At 35.9% G+C, this 7,201-nt stretch overlaps 1 pseudogene across 1 annotated transcript; it reads left to right on the top strand.

Moving 5' to 3' along the window:
• The first annotated feature begins 6,050 nt into the window (after positions 1-6,050).
• LOC308647816 (histone deacetylase 3-like) lies at positions 6,051-6,782 on the top strand (annotated as a pseudogene). Its single transcript has one exon. The product of its transcript is annotated as a histone deacetylase 3-like (transcript).
• The last annotated feature ends 419 nt before the right edge of the window (positions 6,783-7,201 follow it).

Here is a 7,201-nt window from a genome sequence, read left to right as displayed (position 1 = left end):
AGATTCATACATCTTTGATTAGATAGTAAATGTTTTCAAATACCAACTTAAGTTCCAATTTTGAAGTTTCTCTTTAAAAATTAAATTTGATTTTAAAACATCAATAATTATGATAATCATTATTAATTCCTATATAACAATTATATCTGTTTCCTAAATATATAAGTCTTTAAAGTGTAAGATTTAAGAAAACATTTTATCAAGCTGATGTTTTTCAAAATAAAGCTATATGGTTATTTTAAACTATAATGATAACAAATTTTATTAAAAATTGGTTTATATCATTTAGGGTTCTCTAACTGGATCTTTTTTCAATAAGATATATAATTTAAAACTTGTATGTTACTCTCTACACTGGAAAGTAAACTTGGTTGTAATTTTAAAGAACAATTGAGGGACACTGACTTGTTTAGAGGGTAACATTATAAGATATAAAGATGTTTTAAGACCTTCTCTTGAGAAGGAATTAAAAGTTTTCTTAGTTTGTCCATTTTATATTCTAGATATAACATTAAATTGGATCAACTAGTTCATGTTAACCCAAAAGATTACATACCAAAATTTATAAACTGATATTCAAATGAGAAAGTAAAATTAATTTTAAGATAAAACACCTTACATATCTTTAGCTGAAAATATTAAAGGAATTAAGACACAAATATAAAAATGCCATAAAATTCTTCTGTCCACAAGTTAACTGCTATTGACATCTAATGGCCTACTAGATTGTCTCCTATACACAGGAATATACATACTTTATATAAAAATAAAATCATGTTTGCTGAAAGACATATCCCTCTGACATCACCCATGAGGAACTTGAAGCCACACAGGAACCACTCCAAAAACGATTTCAAAGAGCAGCATCTACCTTGTTGCACAGCCAAAATGACTTTTGTGACATGTATGTGCTAATTTATATGTAACAATCATGATAGGCAGGAATAATACATTCATATTTATTTTACAAATGTTAAGACATTTGGGGATGGGGATTTGGCTCAAGCGGTAGCACGCTGGCCTGGCATGCGTGCGGCCCGGGTTCGATCCTCAGCACCACATACAAACAAAGATGTTGTGTCCGCCGATAACTAAAGAATAAATATTTTAAAAATTCTCTCTCTCTCTCTCTCTCTCTCTCTCTCTCTCTCTCTCTCTCTAAAAAAAAAAGTTAAGACACTAAAAGTCCAAAAACTGCCACCTAAATTAGACCAACTTTGCAGTAATAAAGAAATAACTTCTTCTCAAACAAACAAGAAAATTATGCTTCTTAGTGTTCTGACAACACTTCATCCCAAAATATAATATTTTATATTAGGACTTCCCTGTTACACAATAAACAAGATAAACATTTCTCCATGTGAGCTTAAAGTTATGTCCTGCAATACATATTGATATTTTTAAAAATTTGTAAAATCATTGTAAATTATACATATTTGAATTGAACTTACTACCTTAAATAAATTATCAAAGATATTCATACAATGTTTATACATATAGATTATTTTGCCACAAGTCCATTGAGATGGAAGATTACTGAGTCAATACCATATAAAATTATTTTCCTAAATAATTTGTTAGATCACTGTCCTAAACAATACTACTGACTTATTTTTACCTATCAATCGGTACTGATTTCTCCATACTTATATCAACATTAGGTTTAATAATAAAAACAATTTCTCTTAGATTGATAAATAGAAAACTATTCATTATTTTTTTCATTTTTTGTTATTGTTATCATAAGAGACAAAATGTCTTTCCTATGCTCATTAAACATATATATTTCCCACTCTAAAAAGGCGTATGTTTATATCTTCCATGTCTCTTGAAGAGGCCACCTTTCCTAAGTTCAAACTCTGCCTCTCACCTAATTCCAAGTTAAGATAATCATCAAGGGCTGGGATTGTGGCTCAGTGGCAGAGTGCTTGTTTCACACGTATGACACACTGAGTTCAATTCTCAGCACCACATAAAAATAAGTAAATAAAATAAAGGTATTGTGTCCATTTACAACTAATTTTTTTTTTTAAATGATAATCATCAAGTTCTTTTAGAGTTAGTTTCAAAATACAAATTTTTATATATAGCTTATTATATTTTCCATTTCATAATTCTGCTAAAGTCAAAATCAGATCATACATTTGATAAAATTAAGTTCTGTTTACTATAGTCCATTTCCAACTCAATAATATTGGCCTTGACATGCCTAATGAGTAACTTTCACCAAGGTTCCTGGCCAACTAGAGATAATAAATATCTTCTTATAAAATACTTGTACTGTATTAGACCATGATATAATATAAAGCTTAAGAATAATGATACTCTGAATTATTTCAACCTTTTCTTCAATTTTAATAAAATAAATAAGGGGGAAAATAGAACCCTATATGCACATGCTAATCTGAAAAATAGTTTCAAAAATTTCTTTAAATTGTGATAATAAAAGTCTTACTACTGCTGAACAATATGGTTCATTAAGTTAAACTAGATTTCAAAGTATAGAATGTAAACCTGTCATTGTGGAAATGGCTGAAAAACCTGACACAGGAAGGTAAATCTCCAACCACAGAGTTTATAGCCATTAGGGGGCTGGGTATATAGCTCAGTTTGTAGAGTGCTTGCCTAGCATGTACAAGACCCTGGGTTCAATCCCCAGTACCATAAAAAAAGTTTACAGCCATGCAGGCATCATGAGCTGCCAGGTAAGTAAAATCTATGGAGAGACATCTGTGGACTCATTCCCCAGTCTACATTTAATGTACCTGCAATATGGATTGGAGTATCCATCTCAATATATATTAATGATACCCATATGATGGATGGTCTTACAGATACTTATGTTACACCTACTCATGTGACTGGATTTAAGCATACTGGCTGCTGTAGAAACTTAAATATATATTGGTCCCATAATGAACATGCTGGTTATTTAAAGGTAACTTTTAGGAAAGGACAATTTGGGAAGAACCTAGACCAGTCAATCATACTGGTCCTCAGAATTCAAGACTGTATTTATATATCTGGACTGTTGTTAAAATAAAATGATTTGGGGCTAGGGATGTGGCTCAAGCGGTAGCGCGCTTGCCTGGCATGCGTGCGGCCCGGGTTCGATCCTCAGCACCACATACAAACAAAGATGTTGTGTCCGCCGAAAACTAAAAAATAAATATTAAATAAAATAGAATAAAATAAAATGATTATTGAAATAGAATTTTCCCATATAAGCCAGTTATTTCCACAGAATATTCACCAATATTTTACTGCCCTAATCATTCTACAATAAAATCTGCTAGATGAACGAAGAACTCAAATGCTTTGCCAGTGCAATATAAAATCCCTACAGGTGACAGATAAGTCTTGGATTGATCTTCAAAAAAACTGATAAAATACAATTATATCAAGATGCCACTTCCTATGGAAAGTCCAAAGCCAGGAAGACTCAATGTAAAAGCAATGCAACTGAATGTTTTACTTCTACTTCTCAAAAGAAATTTTTAATCAACCATGTCTAATTTGGATTCTTAATTTAACAAAGGATCTAAGAAGCTAGAAATATAATTGAGTTATATAAAAACATTTTTAGGATACAAAGATAGAATTAGATATACTATCCTTTTGACTCTTTAAAAATCCATATGATTTAAATTATTCCTTATTGTTTGGGCATTATTTACAGCCATATAATGAAGGCCAAATTAAAGCCTGACAAACTGATTTACAACAGTTATTTCTTATTTGATGATAATTTTGGTCTTATATATCTTAATATATTATTTCTGGCTTATATCTGTCTCCATATTTATCTTGTTTATGGACATAATCCATTATGTCATGATGCTATGACCCTTGAAAATTCCATTGGTAATATTATAACTTTTAGGAAACATGATATCCAAAAAGGGATCTTGGCATTCAACTGTTGCCTTATTTGCTCCATCTTACAAATGGCCCCATATCTAACTTTATAAACAGGAACCATAAGGAAGGTTCCTGGTATGGCCTGTGTCCTCTTATGTATTAATTATTGGAGGCATAATAAATATCCTGTAAATTGTAAAAAATGTAATCTACTTAAGCTCATTTTCTTAATAATTTGGCTCAAAATATTTCTAAAGTCCTATACAATTAGGTAAATACTGAGAGTTTGCAAGTGGACTAAATATTCTAAAAGTCATTATTATAGATATCAATAATAAGCTTTCTGCTCTCAAATTCTAACAGAGGTTTAAATGCCATGCTAAATATAAGTATGCCTGTATTACTGTACCAAATTTCATGCTTCCCAGTAAAATTTGGAAAAAAATAGAGATCATCTGATGGGTGTTTGGTATAACAATAATAATGGCTTAAATCTCATGGGGATACATCAAAGCACCCAGGCAGGATACCTAAAAAAGCAGGACCAATCTCATGGCCCTGCATCTATAATTGTTTGAATAGTTTGTAAAGTGATTGGCTCCCACCCTGAAAACATGTTGAAACATTCTACGTGGTATGTTTGAAATGATATGTTTTCTACTAACTTTTATATCACAATAATTAAGAAAGGGAGAGATGTCAGGAGCCATCTGTGGGCTGAGAGTGAGCTATGTTGCACATAGTAGCCTCCTGAGGGGATAAGTCTGGCACTGGGAACTCCCTAGGGCACTCCCCACAGGGATTGACCGGATGATGCAGGTGAACTTCCCCCTCAAGCTCTAAGAACCCACACAGCACCTGAGATGGGTGTGACCTGTCAAGATGTCAATCAATATGTTGACTGCAAGATAGCACAAAGAAGACTCTGTCCTTGAAACCTTACCCCTGCCTTTGATGTACCCCTTTAAAACCACTAGAGCCATTTTTTGTCTTTGTTTAGTTCAAGAACCCATGTGGACTAGATCTATCAGGGGCTTCACTTTTATAAACATATTTCCAAGTGTTTGTGTTTTATTATTTGTTAACTATTTGAGATTAAGATTTAGAATCACTTAATTATTTGAGATAGTAAGCTTTAAGGTGACTATTTAGGGTGGCTTGGATTCCTCTGGGCAGAAGAAACCCCAAATGAGATGCTGGCCATATTTCCCCAAAAATCTATGGACTGAGATCTCAAACTATGAGTCCCCAAGTAAACTTTTCCTTCTCTAATTGTTCTTGTTGGGTATTATGGTCACAGCAGTAAAAATCCTGGTCAAAGCAAGAATCAAGTCTGAATTAAAGATTTGAAATACCATGAGGAAAAAAAAAAACCTCACCTCTCTATTATAACATTGAATGTAAATGATCTAAACTCTTCAATCAAAAGACATAGATTGGCTCATTGCATTAATAAAGAGGACCAAAAAATATGCTGCATACATGAGACTCACCTTACAAAGACTTTCGCATATTGAAAGTAAAAAGATGAGAAAAGATATGCCATGCAGGGGCTGGGGATGTGGCTCAGTTGTAGAGCGCTTGCCTAGCACGCTTGAGGCAGTGAGTTCGGTCTACAGCACCACATAAAAATAAATAAATAAAATGAACGTCCATCAATAACCACAGCCCAGACATGGGCAACTTCCAGTACGAAAGTGGGCACCCTATGAAGCCCCATTGCCTGGCATTGACTCATAGCCTGTTCCTATACTATGGTCTCCATAAGAAGATGATCATCTTCAAGCCATACCAGGCCTCCCAGCATGATGTGTGTTGCTTCCACTCTGAGGACCACACTGATTTCCTACAGAGAGTCGGCTCCACCAATATGCAGGGCTTCACCAAGAGCCTTAATGCCTTCAACATGGGTGATGACTGCCTAGTGTTTCCTGGGCTCTTTGAGTTCTGTTCCCATTACACAGGCACATCTCTCCAAGGAGTAACCCAGTTGAACAATAAGATCTGCAATATTGCCATTAACTGGGCTTGTGGTCTGTACCATGCCACAAAGTTTGAGGCCTCTGGCTTTTGCTATGTCAACGACATTGTAATTGGTATCCTGGAGCTGCTCAAGTACCACCCTTGATATTGACATCCACCATGAAGATGGCATTTAAGAAGCCTTCTACCTCACTGACTGTAGGGTCATGACTGTGTCCTTCCACAGTTATGGAAATTATTTCTTCCCTGGTACAGGTGACATGTATAAATTGGAGCAGAAAGTGGCTGCTACTACTGTCTCAATGTGCCCTTATAGGATGGCATTGATGATCAGAGTTACAAGCACCTTTTCCAACTGGTCATCAACCAGGTGGTGGACTTCTACCAAGCCACCTGCATCATGTTCCAATGTGGACAGTGTGAAGCTGACTCTGGGTTGGGATCAATTGGGCTTATTCAACTTTAGTATCCAAGGGTATAGGGAATGTGTTGAATATATCAAGAGCTTTAATATCCCTCTACTGGTGCTGGGTGGTGGAGGCTATACTGTCTAAAACATTGCCCGATGCTGGACATATGAGACATCGATGCTGGTAGAAGAGGTCATTAGTGAGGAGCTTCCCTATAGTGAATACTTTGAGTACTTTTCCCCTGACTTCACACTCTATCCAGATGTCAGCACCCACAGTGAGAATCAGAACTCATGCCAGTATCTGGACCAGATCTGCCAGACAGTCTTTGAAAACCTGAAGATGCTGAACCATGCACCTAATGACTAGATTCATGATGTGCCTGCTGAACTCCTGACATATGACAGGATTGATGAGGCTGATGCAGAGGAGAGGGGTCCGAAGGAGAACTACAGAAGGCCAGAGGCACCGAGTGAATTCTGTGACGGAGACCATGGCAATGACAAGGAAAGCAAAGTGGAAATTTAAGAGTGGCTTGGGTTGCTATGTCTCAAGGAATTCTTTTTCACGCCTTGTTGAGTGGGAGGGAAAAGGTATGCTCCCCTAGTCTGGACTGGTGACCCCCAAGGCTTTTAATAACTCTGAAGAAGGGTTTGGAGATCACATGTTGTTCTAGTACCATCTATCCCATTTTCCTTTCTCTCCTACAGCCTGATGATGGTACCTATTAGGGGTGAGATGGGGACACATATAGCTGGCTTTGGAAAATTCTGGACAGTGGATCCTAGCAGCCAGTCCCCAACACTTCCAGCCCCTTATTCCTTCCCTGCTTCCCTCCAACCCAGAGTCTTAGGGATGAAGATGCAGTCAGGACTGAGGTTGTCTCTAACATCTTTCTCTGGTTCTACTGCAGGCCTTACTTCCAGGACAGGCAAAGAGTGATGGTT

Source organism: Spermophilus citellus (genome assembly GCF_964194105.1).
Source record: "Spermophilus citellus genome assembly, chromosome: 4".
NCBI classification, from domain to species: Eukaryota; Metazoa; Chordata; class Mammalia; order Rodentia; family Sciuridae; genus Spermophilus; species Spermophilus citellus.
Note: the sequence above shows the minus strand (reverse complement) of the source record. Positions and strands in the feature narration are given on the sequence as shown.